The sequence below is a fragment of the Marmota flaviventris genome, chromosome 4, assembly GCF_047511675.1.
Source record: "Marmota flaviventris isolate mMarFla1 chromosome 4, mMarFla1.hap1, whole genome shotgun sequence".
Taxonomy (NCBI): Eukaryota; Metazoa; Chordata; class Mammalia; order Rodentia; family Sciuridae; genus Marmota; species Marmota flaviventris.
The window spans coordinates 48527866-48548438 of record NC_092501.1 but is presented as its reverse complement, the minus strand read 5'-3'; the positions used below and the strand labels follow the sequence as shown (position 1 = coordinate 48548438).

The following is a 20573-nucleotide window of genomic DNA, read 5'->3' as shown; positions in this document are numbered from 1 at the left end:
AAACACTGTTTAAAAAAATAAATCATAGCATTTCTCTCTGAACCCTTGGTATCTGCTGAATGACAGCATTTTGTTCCCACCTCTGTAGCTCAGTTATCTCTTAAGTCTGTAAAGAAATGTGCAGTTGTCCAACATTTGCTTAGTAAAGCCCCTGCTGGCCTTCCTAGGGGTGTTCACTCCCCAGGGCTGGGAGTCCCACTAGCAGTCAGTGCACTTTGCTTTGTGATCAAGGGAGGACCCGATGTATTGTCTTTCTTTAGTGAAGAGAGATAACTAATATAAGGCTGGAAAGTGGATCTGGGGTTGAAAGATGTTTCCCCTGGCTGTGTGATAATTGTAGTTTGGGATGACAGCATTTCAACAAGCTATGGCTGAAGGATCTACTTCTTGGCTCTGTCATTTCTGGGTTGTGTGACCATGGGCAGGTGTCTTACTGTCTCTGAGTCTTATTTATACATTGGATATACAATATCTTTACAGAGTTGTCCTAGAGGGTGACTCAGGTAATGTTAGTCCACTCAGTTCATGTAAGTTGAGCCTGGACCTCAAACAGTTTTCACCTAGGACTAGATTCAAATGACCTAATCGAAACTTATGCATGGTACTTCAAGATAAAAAGGGAGACAGAGCAACCAGATTTAGCTTTCAGCTCTATTAGTGAAAATTTGGAATCATTTCCATTTTCCTTACTACCAAGATTAATTCATTGTTTGGCTTTTGTCCTTTCTCTTCTCATCTCCTCTCCTTCTGTCCCTGGACATAATGGTTGTGGCTGTCTGTCTATCTATCCATCCATCCATCCATCCATCTATCAATATAGTTTTTGTGGTGCTGGAGACTAAACCCAGGGCCTCTTACATGCCAGGCAAGCACTCTACCATTGAGCCACATCCCCAGCCCCTATTTATTCTTTAAACATTTACTGGCATGAAGATTTGCCAGCTCATTTGTCTCATGGTGAGTTTAGCACAAGAGGTAAAAACCACATCACGGTAGCTCCTTCCCGCTAGTAATGCAACTTAAACCCAAGTTGCCAAAGTAAGAAATCTGACAATGTCTTGTAAGTGTTTTCAAGGGAAAATAGTGGGAGTTTCAGGTATTTGAAGCATTGAAAGCAAGAGTAAAGAAAGCATGTGTTTGAGGAGAAGACAGGAGAGGGAAATGAAAAGAAGTCCTTATAGCTCAGGGATTTGAAATCACAATGCCACTCTTTCAAGTGATACTGTTCTTGTTTTGGAGGCTAAACAGTAGAAATTTTTTGCTCTAGTTTTTATGGGCTTCTTTTGAATTATTGCATATGAGTAACAAATTTCTGGCAAGTGTACTGGATTTCCAAAACTCTTCCCTACAGAGTCAAGAGGAGAAATCTCCAAAGAGTTATGTGTGTTTGTCATCATGAAAACATTAATGATATTAGAATTTGGCTAGAGCCAATTTTCCCTTTGAAAACCTCGACATTTTAACGGGTACATGTAACTGATAAATCCTTTTTTTGTGGTTGTCAAAACAAGCAAAGCTAACTTTGTACATTTCCTATTATAACTAAAAGCACTTTGACAGTCTGCAATCGGGTGTATCAATATGGAGAGCAAACAGCCTATTCATTTTATCACCACACTTCTCTAAGGATTTTGACATTTCTGAAAGAGATATCACTTCCCTAAAGTGAAGCACAAAGTTGATAAAGAGGCTGACGGCCATGCTTGGTGGAGATTGACCATCCCGTTGGGATTGCTGGTTGCCTCTGCAGGTACCTTGCTAGGCCAGCCTTCTGTGCATCTGATGTCAAAGAGACCACCCTTGTCCTGGAGGTCCACCTTCTTATATTGGTGTCCCAGGGCTTTCAACCATGCCAGAGTCTGGGCAAGTCTGTGTGTGTTCAGGTGGGTCCCAGCAAGGAGTGTCTGACGGTGTTGCCCTGATGTTGGAGTCAGTTATGGGAGACCAGAATGGGAGCTGGTGGGATCTTGGCTCTGTGGAGAGTGGAGCATGCAAGAGTGGTGGTCATTTGCAGAGGAGGGGAGGTGCCTTTTAGTGCTACGGACATGTTGGTCCCCCACCCTCGAGGGATGTTTGCAGCATCTCTGTGGTTGGGAGTTTCATCTGCTGGTAGGTGACATTATCTAGTAGTCAGTTAGGCCAGCTTGTCCATGGGGTTTTGATACGAATGCTTGGTCCAGACATAGTATGGAACCTGTTCACCTTCATGTTGTCCCACTGTCTTTTCAACCTGTCCCTTTCATGATGCTAGCTACTAGCTTCTCTCCCTGGAGCTCCCCATGTGTGATCCTCTTTTTGGCATTTTAATGACCTTCTCCTGATCTCTTCTTATTTGCCTTATTTCTTCTACTAACTGTGAACTTTTGGAGGACAGTGCATATATTACATTTTTAGTGTCGATTATTTTATCCCAAGGAGCTTGTAAGGTCTTCCAGGGTTTGGCCTGAAAACTTGTCTGATGGCTAATGTTTTGTGTGGGAGGCTTAGCAGAGTGGGCAGAGGCTAACAACCAGGACAGATGCAGCACTGCCACATACTGGGTGTATGACCTTGAATCAGCTAAACTACCCCTCCGGGCCTTAGTTTCTTCCTCTGTACCATAGGGATATGAAATCAGGTACTTCCTGTGCTTTTTATTTGTGATCACCATTGTCACCATTTCTGTTGTTCTGTTTTCTGAGGGCTTGAGGGAAGAAGAGGTAGCAAACAGCTGTGTTTTGAGTTACTGAAATTTTAGCTATTTTGTGAGACTCATTTAGTGGTGGAGTTTTTGCTTGGAGATAAGAAGCTGACTTTTGCCCCTCTGTGCCCTCCTTTCTGTGCACCAGGGCTGGCAGGCCCTAAGCTCATTTCCTTATTGCGAGAGACAACAAGGATGGCTTTTATATGCAGAGACTCCTCTGAGCTGCTTGCTTTTTTGCGCGGGCATCTCCTCTGTTAAGAGATTAGAGTCTTAATCCTAAATGATATTTCACGGCCTAAGACTTAAATTTATACATCACCATCCCATATAATGTATTGGATTGCATTAAACAGATTGTAGATTAACATGCAACTATAAAACAAGTCGTCAATGCATTGTTGACAACTCTTAGTGCAAGTTCATATATCCACCTACATTTGGGGAATATTGAAGTGTTTAAAGCAGCTTAACGGGCTGATGTAAAATTAAGCATCATGTTCTATTTCAATTTGTGGGCCAACCTGAGAGACAATGAAACGGGAGCTTAGGCTTCAGAAGAAGGGAATGCGGAGGAAAATTTGGAGGCATTCTTGGCACCAGGGAAATCCTAGCACAGATGAGACATTGGGCAGCAGTAGAAGAATGTCATTTATTTAGCCCATTAGCAGTTATTTAAAGCAGAAAGAATTTACAGACTAGTTGAAATAAAGCAACCAACACACTGATGACAATAGTGACAATGAGGGACATAATGTCCTTAGCAGTCAGCTGGGGGAGATGGCCACATGCTGGGAGAGCACACAGGTAAGGACAGTGGGTTTGGAGCAGTCAGATGGATCTTAGAGATGGTGATGAGGGGCTCCTAGGAAGAAGGTTGAGGAGGAGGATTAAAGGTGAGGTTGGGAGGAAGCACCGTGGGACTGGGGTAGTGGTGCTCTGTGACAGTGGAAAAAGCTGCCAGGGTTAGGGATATAGCTCAGTTGGTAGAGTGTTTGCCTCGCATGTACAAGGCCCTGGGTTCAAACCCCTGCACCACACACACAAAAAAAAAAAAAAAAAAAAAAGAAAGAAAAAGAAAAAGCTGCCATTGCTCAGCTGGGCAGGGTCAGGTAATGGAGAACATCAGTTTCTAGAAAGCTCTAATAGCAGAGCAGGGAATCAGACTGCCCAAGGCCCCAGATCCCTTGCTTTCTAACCATGTGACTTTGGGCATATGACTTAACTGCTTTGACTCTCAGTTTTTGTGACTATACGATGGGGAATAACAATAGTATCTACTTTTTAGGATTGTCGTGAAGATAAACATAAATAGAGGAGGAGTGTAGTGAGAGTGGCATTTGACCAGTAATGTCATTTAAGTTTGATATTAGGTTGAGAGACTGGTGTTAGAAAGGAGACAGGGAAGACTGTTTAAGCAATGTGGGTGCTGGGTAACGAGACCTAGATTAAGAACGGATTCTAATAAAGAAGAATGGGTATGTGTGTATATGAGTGTGTGTGTGTGTTTACATATACATACATATATATATATATATATATATATATATATATATATATATATATATATATACACACACACACACACACACAATACATTTAAATAAATATAAATATTAAATATTTAATGTGAATATTGTGTAGTATATTTTTTCTTGATTTTTTTCCCTTCACTGGCTTTGCTTGAATGATGGAGAACATCAGTGCCTCACACTCTGCCGTAGTTCTTCTAAAGAGTACATCCCAAGAGAGGTGTACGTGAGCTTGGAGTGTGGATCTGGCCTAATGTGGGCATTTACTTCCCTCCCTTCCTCTGTCTTCCAATGTTTAGACTTTTTTTGTACCTGTTCCAGAAAGTGATCCTAATTGACTTGGAGTAAATTAAAAAATGGATATGAACTCTCTGGAGGCAGACTGTAGGTTGTACTTGCCACTAATGTGGGGTGACTAAGAAAAACACCAGGGTAATCCTGGGTTGTATTAAAGGGAACGCGATGTGCAAAGTGTTTCACTCCATGCTGTGTGAATGAGATCCTTGTTGGAGCTCTGGAGTTGCTTTCCAGAGTTCAAAGAGAATGTGAGAATGCGGGAGGAGGGGCAGGCTGGAGAAAAAAAATGATTCAAGGGGTGGAAAATAGGTCTCTGAAGGAAAATCCTGTAAGAAATGTGTGTTTGGGTTAGGGAAGGAAAAAGATAGAGGGTCAATTAATTACTACTTTCAGATAGTGGAGGAGTTTTTAAATGTAGAGCTTTGTTTTTCAAGGTTCCATGGAACCCACGTTCTGGAGAGGGGAGTTGGACTTCTGAAGTCAAGTCCGTTTGGGAAGTGAGGTGCAGTAATCCCCCATGGATAATTCAAAGAGCACATGGGCATCTAAAAGGGCTGAGAATTTCTGCAGAAAAGAAGCTCATTGCCCTTTGAGTAACCTAGCATATTTCCTACATTTTTATTTCTGGAAACTTTTATTTTCCCAAGACCTTTGGAAAAAGACTGATCTCAGAATTACTAAGGTGGTGTTCAGTATAGAAATTCAAAATGTTTGAGGTGTGAGGCCGAACACTGGTGATAAGGTTTTAATTTTCTGCTGGGGGAAGCTTAGGGTTCTTTCCTTTCCTGTTGGTGGTGAAAGAGAGAATACAGCCTGGCACCTGTTCTCAAGGCCATTCACCTACCCAGGTGCTGGGGCCAGTGCTGAGGTCTTGCCTAGTCCTGGGGCAGATGAACTGAGGGATGGGGACTCAGGTTGGGAGTGCACACTGTTGCCCATCAAGGATACAGAAGCTTGGTGGGACAGGGGCCCCATGGCAGGAGGTAGATGTTTGGCTCTGGGGGCTGGTGAGGAAGGACAGACACTGGGCTGGCTGAGGTCACCTGGTGAGGTGAAGGGCATCTTGCTGACTCAAAGTGTACATTTGCCCTGCTGAGCGACTGAGTGGCCCAGGGCTACTGACTATCTGTGTCCTTCAGGAAGATCAGGGTGGGGAGTTGAGGAGTGGATCAATCAGGCTATGTGCCTTCTTCATTAAGGTTGCCAGTTTCTTTCCATTTTCATGGAAGACACCACTTTCTTCTCTTCCCTTTGCCTCCCCACCCTTCTCTCCCTTTCTATTCCCCTCTTTGTCTCTCCCTTCTTTTCTGTCCTCCATCTTCCTCTTTCTCCTTTCAACATAGAAGGAGAAAACTCGGGCTCCCTGCTCTGTCATTGTCCTATTCTCTTCTTGCTCTTTCCTGAGAGGGACACCTACCTGCTGTTGATCTTGGATAATCTTTTTGTTTTCTTGAGTCATAAATGACCTCCTCTTTCTCTCCCCCGCCCTTTAGGAGTGTGTGTATGTGTGTGTGTCTGAGTGTCTCTCTCTGTGTTTCTGTTTCTCTCTGCACATACACACACACACACAGTCTTGAAGGTACAGGATACACCTTTTGTGTTCCATTTATTGTAAAATATTGCACACATCTGTAATTATATTACTCTTAAAATAAAGCCTTCATCTACTCTTAACATCTTTTGATGTCCCTTCCCCGCTGACTCTATTTTTTCGTGTTCCCACTTTACGTTAATGTGAAGAGACAGTTGAGTAAATGCACAATGAACTTCAAAACCTAGTAATTGTTTTTCAGAAAGAATGAAACTTGCGAATTAGATATGGATTGTAAAAGAACACCAGGGCTGATTAGTGTTTGAGAGGGGCGCCCGCCGGACGGCTCTGACACCTGCCTGCCAGCACTCTCCAGAAATGCCACCGTTGATGCCTCTGTTCTGCCCATCATGGGCGGGGGGAGAAGCTGTGGGTGGGAGTTAAAAGGCTCCGCAGTGAACCACCTTGTCAGGCTCGCCAATTCACGGGACGCCTGACATAAAAGGCGGTGGGAAACAAAGATGAGTCGCATCCATTTTTACAAGCAAACTCTAGTTATCTGTAAAAGTAAAATAAAATAAAATAATAAGGGTTTTTAAAAAGAGAAGGAACGTGCATTGAAGGGGTTCACCACAGATGATTTTTTTTTTTTTTAGGTTGTGGAGATAATGAGTTTTTTGAGACTTGGGAGGAGGTAGGGAATTCACAAGCCAAGTTTCAAGCTGCTGAAAAATTGCTTTTAGGAAAGGGAAAAAAAAATAAAAAACCTTTTCCATGCTAACCATCTGCTTGCATCTTGTTTACTGCTGAGAGTGCCCGTGTGTGCTTATTAATCATGCTTACACAAGTATCTTAATTACTCCCTATGTAGCTGCTCTGTCTTGAACTCAGAAGTTGACCTTTCTCTTTTTATTCCTTTAAATCATTAATCATACACAATCAACGCCAGCGGGGCAGAGCCACGGAGAAGGCTACCCAGATTCTCACACCTCACGCCAGTCCCAGGCAGGCAGGGAACGCCAGAGTGACTGCGGATCTTAATTAATGGCTCTGCTGTGTTGAAACGTGGGCTGGGGGAGGCTGCTCCTGCCACCGCCCCTCACTTCCCCAGGCTCCCTCCAGTCGCTGCCTGGCCTGAGGAGTGACTGCGCCACTCATTTGAAACCCGAAAGGCCTCTGCTTGTGTTCTATAGACTGCCCACCTGGACTCCAGAAGGACTGAGAAGCTGAGTGACCTTCTGAGAGAAGACACTGCTTCTTAGTATGAGCAGGAGAATGTACTAGACCTGTGCTTCTCACACCTGGCCATGCATGTGACTCTGCTGGGGATCCTCTTAAAGATGTAGACTTCTGATTCTGCAGGTCTCATGGGGCCTGAGAATCTGCATCTCCAACAAGCTCCCAGATGATGCCAATGCTGCTCCAGGTCCAGGGGACCACACTTTGAGTAGCAAGGAGCTGGATGATGGCTATACCTTAAGACCTCTCTCCAAGCCTGGAGATATCCTAAGGGACTGTCACCCTTGTTATCCATTCATTCATTCCCTTTGGCTGGATCAGTAAGATTTTGCTGAGTGGGGACAGGAAGAATTTTCACACTGGTGACATGACATACACAAATGGGTCAATGTGGCCCCTCTGTCTGGGTGAAGAGAACGCGCTGGGTGTAGACTAGCCTTTCCCATGGAAATTGAGACTGTTCTTTTTAAAATCTTTTCATTGAACTTTGCAAATAGTTGCTTAAAGCAGCTGAAAAAATTTATAGTCCAGAAAAAAAAATAAAGTGCTCAAAAACTAAAATAATAATAAGAGGATTGAGGTTTGGGTTTCATAAGAACCCTTCTCAGTTCCAATATAGCAGAAAAATTATGGGATGTGAAAGTAATTTTGTTTCCTCCTGTCCTGTTCTTCCAGCCTCCTAAGTACGATGGGAAACCTAGAAATAAGAAAGAGGGGAAAAGGCAGACTGAGGAGGACCTTTTCTTTGGGCCTGGTTGAATATCTACTTTTACAGGGGAGGAATTTAGCTTCTCTGGAAGCAAAGCTGGAATTTTCTACCTATTGTCATCAATTTTACATTTTAAAGTGCAAACTTCCACGTGTACAGTTATATGGAAGTAATACACAGATTTAGAATTTTGGTTGACACATGGGGCGGTGCTCTAGGAATAAAATACTTTTGAAACACGTTCTCACTGGGCTTGGGATTTCAGGACACTGGGTAGGTCATACACTGATGCCATGAGTTTTGTCATTGGTAACCCTTTGGAGAGAATCACAGCTGAGAACCTATTACCAACCTCCACTGCTTTCCATTTCATCTAGATAGTGGGGTGAGGGTAAGGTTGGGAAGGTATTTTATTAAAAACTGAGTCTTAACTAAAAGCAACAAATCTGTATTAGTGAAAAGTCACCTAATTAACTCGGATAAAAACTTTGTCTTTCCTCATGCAATAAGAATACACGGTTAACTGGCTTTATTATTTACATTAAAAATTACTTGTTCGTGAATGCTAAAAAAAATCAATTACCCTGAATGAGGTGAATTAAAAAAATATTTCATCAGCGTAGCTTGCCTTTTCAACCAGCTGCCTTTTTGGAATTTGTTGATTTATTAAGTGAAAATTCTGTCTTGTCTCTGGCGAGGATGTCCTGTAGCCTTCTCACATAGTTTTGGTGTTTGGGTATGTGCGTGTTTTTTGGCAGCCTGGAGAATATACTGGCTGAAATGACAGAGGGACATAACTCACTTTTCGTTTGGTAAAGTAATAATTAATGTGAATTTCTGCATATGAAGCACGGGAGAACCGAGCCAGCGTCTTGCATAACCACGGTCTCCTGTTCAACTCCTCATAGAGGACACTCGTTCTTGGAACTTTGTGTGGATTTCAGGTCAGGCTGATTTAAGTGTGGAGAGCCTGGTTTGGCAAGAGTTGTGTTTATGCTTTTCTCTCTGAAGGCCATGGATCTGACCCTTCGAAGGAAGCCAAGCTATTTTTAGGAAAAGGCTGAAGTGGTATTTTCTGGAGGAAATCTGTAGCATTTTTCACAGAGAACTCTTCGGGCAGGGGTAGCTTGGAGCTGCAGCCTCATTGAAATCGTGTGTCTGGCAGCAGTTTGCCTCATCTCCATCTCTGATGGACAAGGGCTGTCCTTCCCTTAGTGTATTCTAGGGTAGCTGTGATGGGCAATTAGCCTAGAGACCTTTCCTATAAGAAGTATATAACATTCTAGCAAAGAGGGATTCACTCTCTTAAATTAGATACATACAGTATCTAATTTAATTGCTTTGAGGTGGAAACTAGGGGCATCTGTAGTTTCCAGCCCTCTGCTCCAATTATAGTTCTACTGTCCAGCCAGGGGTGAGAACCACAGTGTGAGGCCTTGGGTCTGTTCTGCTCGGCTTGGTGCACTTTGTCCTAGCTGCTGTGGATATCCAGGACCCTGTCTGTTCAGACCGTTATGTTCAAGTCCTGGAGATAGAGAGGTGACTTCGCAGGGCGTCTGTCTTTGAGACGCCCGTTGTCTGTGGAGCAGGACACTGTCTATCATGGGCTAACCTCTCTGGTCTTGACTTTGCCCTCATCCTGTCTTTGGTCTTCTTGTCTGTTGCTCGGTTTGTCATTTAGTGCTTGCCTGCACTTTTTATCCACATGTTCCCCATGTAGATCTAACTCTGCATTTAGTTTTGACCTACATTCCTGATGGCATGTGTCACAGATGTCACAAATTAGGCAGGTTCCATGGTAAGAGGTATTCTTGAAGCCTGGGTAGATGGAGTTCAACGTTGATCTTGACAATAGGGCTCCTCAGAATATACTCAGGTGCATGTGTATAGATCCAAGAAAGGAGGGGGCTGGGCAGTCTTTCCCACTTGTTTGTTCTCCTGAACTCTTTTTATTGGCACCTTTTTGTCAGTCTAATAGTCCATGAAGTGTACTTTGGCCAGTGCTGCTCCAGCCTCTGGGACTGAGGCCAGCCTCCACTCTTGATAATGTAGCTGTTTTTATGCTTGGCCTAGACTGCTGATGCATGTGTTCTGTCTCTGGGCTGCCTGGCTCCCATGTGTCTCCTCTTTTCATACCAGTCCTGGCCTTCTCTCCCTGGGATCCAAACTTCTGAGCCACCTCTCTAATACTGACAATGGCAAATCCCAAGAGACAGAAACCTCCCCTGTTTCCTTCCTTGTGTGATCAGGTGGTAGCATCATGAATCCAGGTATCATAGGCAAATCTCTGTATTAGGTGACTAGAAAGGAGTGGCATGTAGTTCTGCAAAAATTTTCATTGAGCGCCAACTATGTGCCAGGAACTGGGCTTGGTGCCTGGGATACAAAAATTGAGTGCTGTTTTGACTCTGCCTAGAGGAACTCATGTTCTGACAGAGAGCATGTGATTGTGAACCAGTGTGACTCTGAGTTCTATGATGGGGGGGGGGGGGCGGGCAGAGAGGAAAACGAGACTGGGTATAGGTGCATCACCCAAGGGCACCAACCTGCCTGAGGGCACCCAGGAAATCTACATTGATTCTTGGACTGAGGTGAGGAGGGTGAATCAGGAAAGGAAAAGGAGGTTTATCCAGGCTGAAAGACATCATTGATAAAGGCATAGATGCCTGAGACAATGACCTGAGGAAAAGAACTGAAGGCTTGGTAACTGAATTTGAGGAAATGAGATGCACACCCTGACCATCTGCCTGAATAGCTGGGGAAAATTATATTCCACTATAAATCTTAGGTTGCCCACTGTCTACAGCATTTTTGAGGGGGTGATGTCATAATGGAACCCCCCTGGAAGAGAAAATAAGGAAATGGAGAAATTGGATAGACGCAGCATATCTTTGAGATTTAAATGTTATTTTCCATTTCTAGATGTGGAAATTGAGGCTCAGAGGTTAGAAACTTGCTCAGGATCATCCTGCCATTATTTGTTGGAGCTGGGATTTGAATGCAGATCTGGATTTACTAAAGAAGCTTCCATAGAAGAAAAGAATTTTGATTTGCATTTCTCTAATTACTAGAGATGTTGAACATTTTCTCATATATTTGTATCTTCTTCTGAGAAGTGTCTGTTCAGCTTTTTAGCCCTTTTATTGATTGGGTTGTTTATTTTTTTGGTGTTAAGTATTTTGATCTTTATATATCCTAGAGATTATTGCTCTGTCTGACATGCATGTGGCAAATTTTGCTCCCAAAATGTAGGCTCTCTCTTCACATTATTGATTGTTTCTTTTGCTGAGAAGAAGCCTTTTAGTTTGATAACATCTCATCTATTAATTCTTGATTTTAATTCTTGTGCTTTAGGAGTTTCGTTAAGGAAGTCAGGGCCTGAAACGCAAATCAAAACTACTTCAAGACTTCATCTCACACCAGTCAGAATGGCAGCTATCAAGAATACAGACAACAATAAATGTTGCCGAGGATGTGGGGGAAAAGGCACCCTCATACATTGCTGGTGGGACTGCAAATGGTGCAACCTCTCTGGAAAGCAGTTTAGAAATTCCTTAGAAAACTTGGCGTGGAACCACCATTTGACCCAGCTATCCCACTCCTCAGTCTATACCCAAAGAACTTAAAATCAGCATAGTATAGTAACACAGTCACATAAGTATTTATAGCAGCTCAATTCATAATAGCTAAACTGTGAAAGCAACCTATATGCTCTTCAATAGATGAATGGATAAAGAAACTGTGGTATATATACACAATGGAATGTTACTCAGCATTGAAAAAGAACAAAATTATGGCATTTGCAGGTAAATGGAAGGAACTGGAGAATATCATGCTAAGCAAAGTAAGCCAATCCCCAAAACCAAAGGCCAAATGTTCTCTCTGATAAGTGGATACTGATCCATAATGAGGGGGGGGGGGTGGCATGGGGAAAGTGGATAATGGGGCAAAGGAGAGAGAGAGGAGGCAGGAGGGAGGGGGCCAGGAAAGATGGTGGAATGAGATGGACACTATTACCCTAGGTACATGTATGATGGCACATACGGTGTGACACTACATCATGAACAAACAGAGAAATGAAAAGTTGTGCTGCAATTGTGTACAATGAAACAAAATGCATTCTGCTCTCAATATATATCTAATTAAAATAAATTAATTAATAAAAAAGAAAATAATTTTGTACTGGGATTTGACAGAGGAGAGGGGTCTGCTGGTTTTTAGGTACCTAATGGAAAAATTTCTTCATGTGCTGAGTTATGCTTCCGGAGGTTCCTGTGTCAGGGGTTACCTTCTGGCCTTTTACAATTTGAAGGACCTTTGAGACTGTTTTAGGTGAGGAAGCTGAGGCCTCCAGCCATCTCGTGATGAGCCAGGTGCAGCTGGAACCCTTGGCAGGCACTACACACTCTTGGGCTTTTGATTCGGACTTGCCATTATATCAGCAGGAAGTGCTGTCCCCTTTCATTACTGTCTGCCTCCCCAAAAGTGTTGCCTCCTCATAATGGAGCCATGGGAGATACTGTGGTCAACGTGAAAAGAAGTTCCATTTACCTTCTTCATGAGAAATGGACCCAAATCTCAAATTTATGAAAACAGATTTTAAAATATACATTTATTTATGATGGACTAACTTGGAGCGAAGTTTGACCCAAAGTGATGTGAAACTACAACTTTTTTTTTTTTTTTTTTAAATATTGTCCTGACATTTGGTGATGTCAGGAAAAATTGTGGAAGAGTTCAAAATTGGCAGAAAAGGTTCCTGGGTGTCCTGTCTAGTGCTTCTTCCCTGACTACAGGTGCCCTGCATAGCCTTTCAGCTACTTTACAGCTCTGTAAGATGTAGGCAATTGATAGAAATGCAAACAACTCTTGCCCATAGAAATGCAAATGAATTGTGTCCTACATTATGCAGTTGTTTCTTGCCCTGTGGATACCTATTTTGTATGTATTTATTTGTAAGTTCATTTTAGCATTCCTACTGGCCTGCACGTACAGGGTACTTGGAATTGTTCTTTGAACTGATGCAACATCTTATTAGAGCTCTCATTTATGAACAGATTCAGTAAAATCTTTCACATGTGTTCATTTTATATTTGTATGAGAGCATGATTTTACCTTATTTGAAAAAAAAATTCTTTAACAGTATAAATATTTCTGTCTTTGACTATAGAACCATGAATACCAGCTAGGGATGTTACCTTATAAGAAGTTGCCTATCACTTAGTATAGTATATAAATTATGTCACTTTTCTAAAATCTGAAAACAAAAACAAAACCCTGAATTGTATATGTCTGTATGACAACAGGGGATTATGGGCCTGTGGCTCCTCACTCCTTGTATTGTAGTTTTCTTATGCTAATTATAATCTATGAAATAGTTTGGAAAACACAAGCCTAATTTAAATGAAAATATTTTTAATTTTGAGTTTTGGGGTAAAAGAACAGTTTAGCATTTGGGAAAGTCATGGTCGTTTGGACATTTGGTAGTCCTACATGCTGACTGGCACCTTGAAAATAACATGAGTACCACCAGAACAGGGGCCAGAAACTGCACAGAAGTATTTTCTGGTAAGGTGCTTTTTTTTTTTTTTTTTTGCCAGATGCATCCAGAATTATTTACTTTAAAATTTTATTCATTAGGACCTTACACCTAAAATCGGAAGATTCTCATGTCTGTAGATTTCCAAAGATTCCAAGGATATAGTCACAGGCCTTGGCTTGAGAAATAAGTATTGGCTTAATCAACACTATCATTAACTGGCTCTTCTTCATTAAAAAAGAGGGTGGTAGGGTAGATGTGGGTGTCTGCAGAACTTCATTCTCTAGGAAGCAGTGAATCTCAAGGTGAATGTTCTGTTTCTTAAGCTGTGTGCTATAATAAAACATACCTTTCCAGAAATAAGTATATTGGATTAATGCAGTCTACATTATCACCTTCCTTTTGCCACTTTTGTATTTGGTGGTATTTATCCTTTCCTAATGATTTTATAACCCCACTAAGAATATATTTTCTTTCTTTCTTTCTTTCCTTCCTTCCTTCCTTCCTTCGTTCCTGCTGGAGATCAAACCCAGAGTCTCACTCAAGCTAGGCAGATACTCTACCACTGAGCCACACTCCTATCCTAAGAATACATTTTTAAGAATGCAGGTTAAAGTAGCTGTGTCCTTTGGATGAGATTTAGATTTAATTCAAAGCCTCTGCCTGGCTCTTTGTGGGGTAGGATGTTTGCTTTTGAGCCTTTGTGCTTTGGAAATTATTATTTTTCTTGGGAGCATAGAGGTGGAAGAAACCCTAGATACAGTTTGGTGTAAATCCTATTTATTGATTGATAGACTATACTAGGGATAGAACCCAGGGACACTTGACCGTTGCACTATACTCCCAGCCCTTTTTATTTTTTGAGACAGGGTCTCACTAAGTTGTTGAAGCTGGTCTCATATTTGTAATCTTCCTGCCTCAGCCTCCTGAGTTGCTGGGATTATGGTTGTGTGCAGCCGTGCCTGGTGTAAACTTCTTTTTTTAATGCTAGATAATGAAATTTACTTTTATTTATATTTAGCATGCCTTCCTATTCATTCTTAAAAACAGGATTTTTCAAGACTTTTGCCCTTAATGCTCAGAGTAGGATCATTGTGAATAGGTAACTCAGAAGAAAGCCCATCCTTACTCCTTAAAAATGGCACCATAACCAACAGCCTCCATTAACACTACCACCAATGTCCTCCATTCCCTTTGTTACTTTCAAAAACCAAAATCAAATATTCAGAATATCTGGGGTCTCTCCCAGGGCCCTGTAAGCAACTGGTGCAAATGACATTGTGCCTGGAAGCCAAGAGTTGCAATAGCTTCTTGGCAAATCCACTCTTGCCCATAATCCTGTGGTCTGTACCATTCCTCCCTGAAGCCCTTACAATGGTACTGACCAGGAGCTTGACATTTTGTTTTTGTTTTCTGTGACTGGAGCTAATAGTGGGCTGAGTATGTAACTGCAGCTTTTTTAAGTCCCAAAGAATCTTGGTAGACTGTTCCTTCTTGGTCAGTCATTGTGAACCATTGGAGATGGCTACATGAGAGTGCTCTGGTGAGAATTCTCAGGCCTGCCTCTATCAAAGTGAGCCTTAATTGACGTTCAGGATCTTCCCTGAGCATAGGTACAGGAAGCATGACTGAGTGCTCCGTGTCTGCCAGTCCTGTACTGGCTGTCCAGAAACATTGATTGGTGAGGTCATTGATTTATTCAGGTTGAGAATCCTTTATCCAAAATGTATGGGAGCAGAAGTGTTTCAGATTTCAGAGTTCTTTGAATTTTGAAATATTTGCACACAATTTACTAGTTAAGATTCCTAATCCAAAAGTCAAAAATCTGAATCCTAACATGCTCAAAGAGTCTTGAATTTTCAAATTTTGGATACTCAGCTTATAGAACCACTCTCAGGTCTGTCCTCAAACGTGAACCAGGCAGGTGAGCTTTTTTTTTTTTTTTTTTTTTTTGGTACCAGGGATTGAACTCAGGGGCACTCAACCACATCCCCAGCCCTATTTTGTATTTTATTTAGAGACAGGGTCTTACTGAGTTGCTTAGTGCCTCACCATTGCTGAGGCTGGCTTTGAACTTGCAATCCTCCTGCCTCAGCCTCCCAAGCCACTGGGATTACACCACCCCTGGCCAGGTAAGGCTTTTATGTCTTCTTTTTCCTTCTTCCATGGATATATCCCAATCTCCCAGAAAAGTGTCTCAGAGTAGGTATTCAATACAGATGCATTTTTTTAAATGAATTAATTCCTGAAGGGAATATGAAACTTTGTACTAAAGTTCATTTAAATTTAAATGTGAATTTTAAAGCTAGGTATCTAGCTCAGTGGTCAAGTGTCCGCCTAGCATGCAGGAGGCCCTGGGTTCAATCCCTGGTACCACAAAAAGTAAATAAGACTTTTAACTAGTGATCTAACAATACGTAATTAATAGGTAGGTGATCTCAAGTTTCGTAAAGCATTCTAGCATAAAATTTGTGATGATGAGGAATGTGGAAACTCTAAAGAAATGAGTTAATTGGAAATTACTGCTTTGTTAATTTATTTAACAAATATGTATAATGCATCTATTATGTGTTGGACATTCCCTACTCTGATGGAGTTAAACCCTGGTAGATTCTCTCTTTCCTGTTCTGTGATTGGGATTGTAAATGCCTTAACTCATTAAGTCCCGGTTTTCAATTCTGTGACCATTTCAATGAAATTGACACAGGTGCAATAAAGTAGGTTGGAAACCATAATCTAGAGCTTATATTATTATTGTATTATAATTTATAATCATTCTTACAATTATATTACATATTATAATATTACATTATATATAGTATATTTAAGTTTTTATAGGTGTTCCACATCTGAGACGATGGAACAAAATGGGATAGGGCACAGAGGCACTTCATCCATGTACTGACTCAGAGAGACTTCCATCTTGCTGTCAGATGTTGACAAATAGCATGCTGTTGTCTACCATCATTATCCTCTCCACCCTGTTAGCCCCTTGTGTAGCACTGGGACGCCTACAAAGCTACCTTCTGCTTGTCAGGTCCTTTTGACTATGCACCCATGTCATCCCCCTATCCAAGGGTAGGAATTTGCTCTCACTGTGGTGTGCTTTTGGTATTGGGATCTGTGCTTGGAAATGATAAGGGACAGAACAATGCTTTATTTCTTTGAGGTTCTTGGGGGATGTGGGTAAGGGAATGGGACTGTGGGAATCCCCTTGATGAATCCTGTCCTGACCCTTTAACTTGAGCCTATTTTAGGCTGGGTTTCCAGGAAGGCTGGAAGAGACACACATCTCCCCTGCACGACTGTGTTCGACACCAAGGGTTGCTTCCTAAGTCACACGGTATTATGTCTATTATGTAAAGTCAAATTATTTTGCGAATTATCACAAACATTGATCTGCCCTTGACAGTACTTTAGGGTTTTGCAGTAAATCTGCAGGCTGATAGCGCTAGCTGGGTGTCAGTTTTTGTCACTTGTAAGCTTCCCCCAGTCAACTGCAGTCTGAAAGGAGTCCAGAGTAACAAAAGCATTGCTATCTCTTAAGCCCAGTTTTAACCTTCAAACACTACTAATTTATTATTTGGTGTTATGCTTCAGTACTTCCTGGTGACAATATATCATTTTTAATGTTGGTAACTTGATTTTGGTAATATAAAGATATATAAATAGGAGAAAAAGAAAATGATGGCTAAGTACTTTTATGGGTAGCAATCTGAATAGTGTTCCTGATGCAATTCATCCAACATTTATCTGCATAAATTATGGTAGTTAAAAAAGAGGAGCAGATGAGAAGTACACTTAAGGCCCTTTTTTATAGCAACATAAAATAGAGCAAAAATTACATTCATTACTTTTTAAAATATTACAACTCTTTATTATAGTTTTCATTCATTGAAAGCAAATGTCTTGTTAGCTAATGAAACATTGTTGGATGTTAAGCAGATTTGGTGTGATAGCAGAAGCAACATTCGCCTCTTGACAAAGCCTTGTCCGTAATGCCCCGTTTTTGTCACTGGCTACTTGTTCTCAGCATATTAATAAAAATGACCTTTAAAGGAAAATGAAATCTCCTTCATGAGCAAAAAAATGAACATTGCAATGGGTATTTACTTTGTAAGCTCTAAAGTGACTTTGAAATTTGCAGGATCTCTTTTTATAGAAGCCAGAGGGGTCCAAGGCATGAAAGAAGGAAGAAATCATTAAGATCAGTTGTCACTTTTTCTCCACCCCCTTCCCCCAAACATACATCCATACATTTATTTATGTATTACCTACCTTTCTTTCTTCTCTAAGCTTAAATGTAAATAGAGAGCTGGGGTTGTAGCTCAGTGGTAGAGCACTTGCCTAGCTCATGTGAGGCCCTGGGTTGGATCCTCAGCACCACATAAAAATAAATAAATAAAATGAAGATCTTGTGTCCATCTACAACTAAAAAGATATCTTGTAAAAAGTAAATAGAGAAATATTCTAGCTTTTCTTTTCCATTCGCTGCATAAATTTCCCTTCTAGATTCTGCGGGGAAATTGAATGATGAAAAAAGCAAAGATGTTTGAACTAGGTTTGAATGTGGATGGAAAGAAGGGGAAGATGCCTGTTGAGAACTGGCCCTCTCCCTCCACTCTGCCTTTTTATCTGGGGACCTCTGGGTGGAAGGCATCCCTTTCTGTTGGTGCTGATTTCTCCAGCTTCAGTACCTTACCCACTCGGTTAGGTCTTTCTCCCCTCCCTCTTGGTCAGGGCTTGTTTTCTTTGTGAAAGTTAAAATCAGGTTAAGGGAAGGGAGATAGGGAGAAGATAGGAGTGAGTAAAGGGGTGTCTTATAATTCCCAAGGGCAGGACTCCTGAGGGGTGGGACACAGACTGACCATCCAGGTGAGACCCTGCGTGAGGGGTCTTTACCTTAAGGGGACTTGGTGGACTAGAATCCCTCTGGGCTCACACCTTGGCCCCCTGTGTCCCTCTGCCTCATCCCTGCTTCCCTTTAGACCACCATGTCCCTCGTCTGTCCTTCCATGACTGCTGTCCATTCATGGAGACAATCTGGAGTGGGAACTCGATTCAAATTCCTCAGAAGAGCAAATCCCACCAGTCCTGCTTGGGCAAGGTGTGTCCCCCGGCTTCTTTTATTGTGACCATGACTTGCGAGGGAGGGACGAGATCTTAGAGGGTTTCTAGATGTGAGGCTTCCAGGAGTACATTGTCCAAGAAGAAAGAAAAGTTAAAACATCTAAAAAGTTTTAAACTCAAGTTTATTATGGGAATCTTGAAACATACAACAAGGTAGAGAGAAGCGTGTGATGAAAGCCCCGGTTCCCACACCTTCCTTCCATGCTGGTGGATCTTTCGGCCCCTCAGTTTTGATGCCTTGCCCTGCCCAAGACGTGGATGGGAGTGTCCAGTGTCCCAGGTCCTTAGTTGTTGCAACTCTTCCTCCCGAGTTTCCTTCGTCACCACTGATCTTTTCAGCTTTCCTTCAGGAAACAAGCCTGTAAGAAGCCAGGGCTTTTGCTCCTCCTCCCTCAAATAACCCCATCTCACTGTCCTTTCAGGACACAGGGTCACTTGCATTACTTGTGCAGTAAAGAGCTGGGAAAGGTTTAGGAAGTAAATCACTTTCATAAAAGGACTCCCCCCGACCCCCCGCTGGCCCCATGACGACCTTGGGTTCTTTTTCTAGTTAATTTTTTGCTCTACACAAGGAATAACTTTCTAACCTACTCTCCTCTTTTAAGTCCTTGGTAGACAAACCCCTTATTTCATGTGAGGTGGCTCCATTTCCCTCCATTTTTGTCACTCTGTGACAAAAGTCTGGAAGAACCTGAAAGTGATCCCATGCCTAAGAAGCAGGCTTCAAATGAATGGATTCCTACTTTACTGCCAATGATGATCTTAAAATTGGCTATTTTATTTTCTTGTGTGGCAATGAGGGAAGAAAGTTGTTGTTCTGAGGTGAGTGGCCTTCCGAGAATTGCAAAGTTTACCTACACAAGCCTAGGAAAGAGGGGTGTCCTGGCAAATAGAGAATGACCCCCTGGGATTTTTGTAGAATAGGAACAATAATGATTCAAGGATATTTCCTCTTGTGCCTGCCTTGAGAGTCCACTTGGAAAACACTGGTTTTCTCTAAGCTTCCACAGATATTCCCTTTCTGTAGAAACATTAGCTGGGCCTCCTGTTCCCCTCTTTGCAGTGAAGTCAGATTGTGTATTTTCTTTCTACCATTGGCTTCTTATTGGTCCCAGTTCCACTCAGGAGCTGCTTGATGAACCAAATTGTTTGCCTTTTTTTTTCCTTGCCTGCAAAGGCTGTAATTGCTTTTAGATTAAAGGATGTCGTCAGATGAAAGATGCAGAGAGAAAGTGCAGCCCTTCTGTCTTTGGCTTCCTGGCCTATGTGTATGGTGTTCTAGTCGGGATCTGGCAGAAGCTGGGTGCTTCCTCAGCATGTTGTTATGTTTTAAGAGGGTGTGTGTTTCCTGGATCACCAGTTTCATTTGAAAATCTGTTTGACGGAACCTTTCAAGTGCTGTGGGTTTGAGGGTGAAATCAGCTTGAGGCATGAACTGTCCCCCAAGTCATCTCTTCTACCTAAAGTGGAGATGAGGTGGAAATGTGAAAACCACTTAGGTCTAGCTGGATGTCAGCTCATGGAACATTAGTACCAGAAAAGACCTACAAGGCCACCTGGATTGAAATCTTCATTTTTTTTTTTCAAATCAAAAAATAGATACATAATTTTTGGTACTATATTTCTTGACTTCCATTATTCAATAAATTCACATTGCTGAATTATTAAGCCCTTGCTCAGTGCTCGCTCATGCAAGGCTGGATCTATGCTGAGACTCATGTCAGACCTGGGCCCTGCCCTCCGGTGGCCCCTAGTCTCCGGGCGAAACATGGATGTAAGCCCATGTGTTCTCTCAGGACCCTTTGACTCTCAATTCTTTGCTCAAGAATGATAAATTGCTGAGAAGAAATGTGAAGCCAGCTCACAAAAGGGTAACAAATTGGGTGTAGAATATTTTTTCTCCGCACGGTGACCTT

At 42.0% G+C, this 20573-nt stretch overlaps 1 protein-coding gene across 1 annotated transcript in view; it reads left to right on the top strand.

The window, feature by feature from the left end:
- The window catches only part of Lrmda (leucine rich melanocyte differentiation associated), a 996458-nt gene that overhangs the window by 188841 nt on the left and 787044 nt on the right, over positions 1-20573 (top strand). The gene's annotated exons all lie outside the window — the stretch shown is intronic.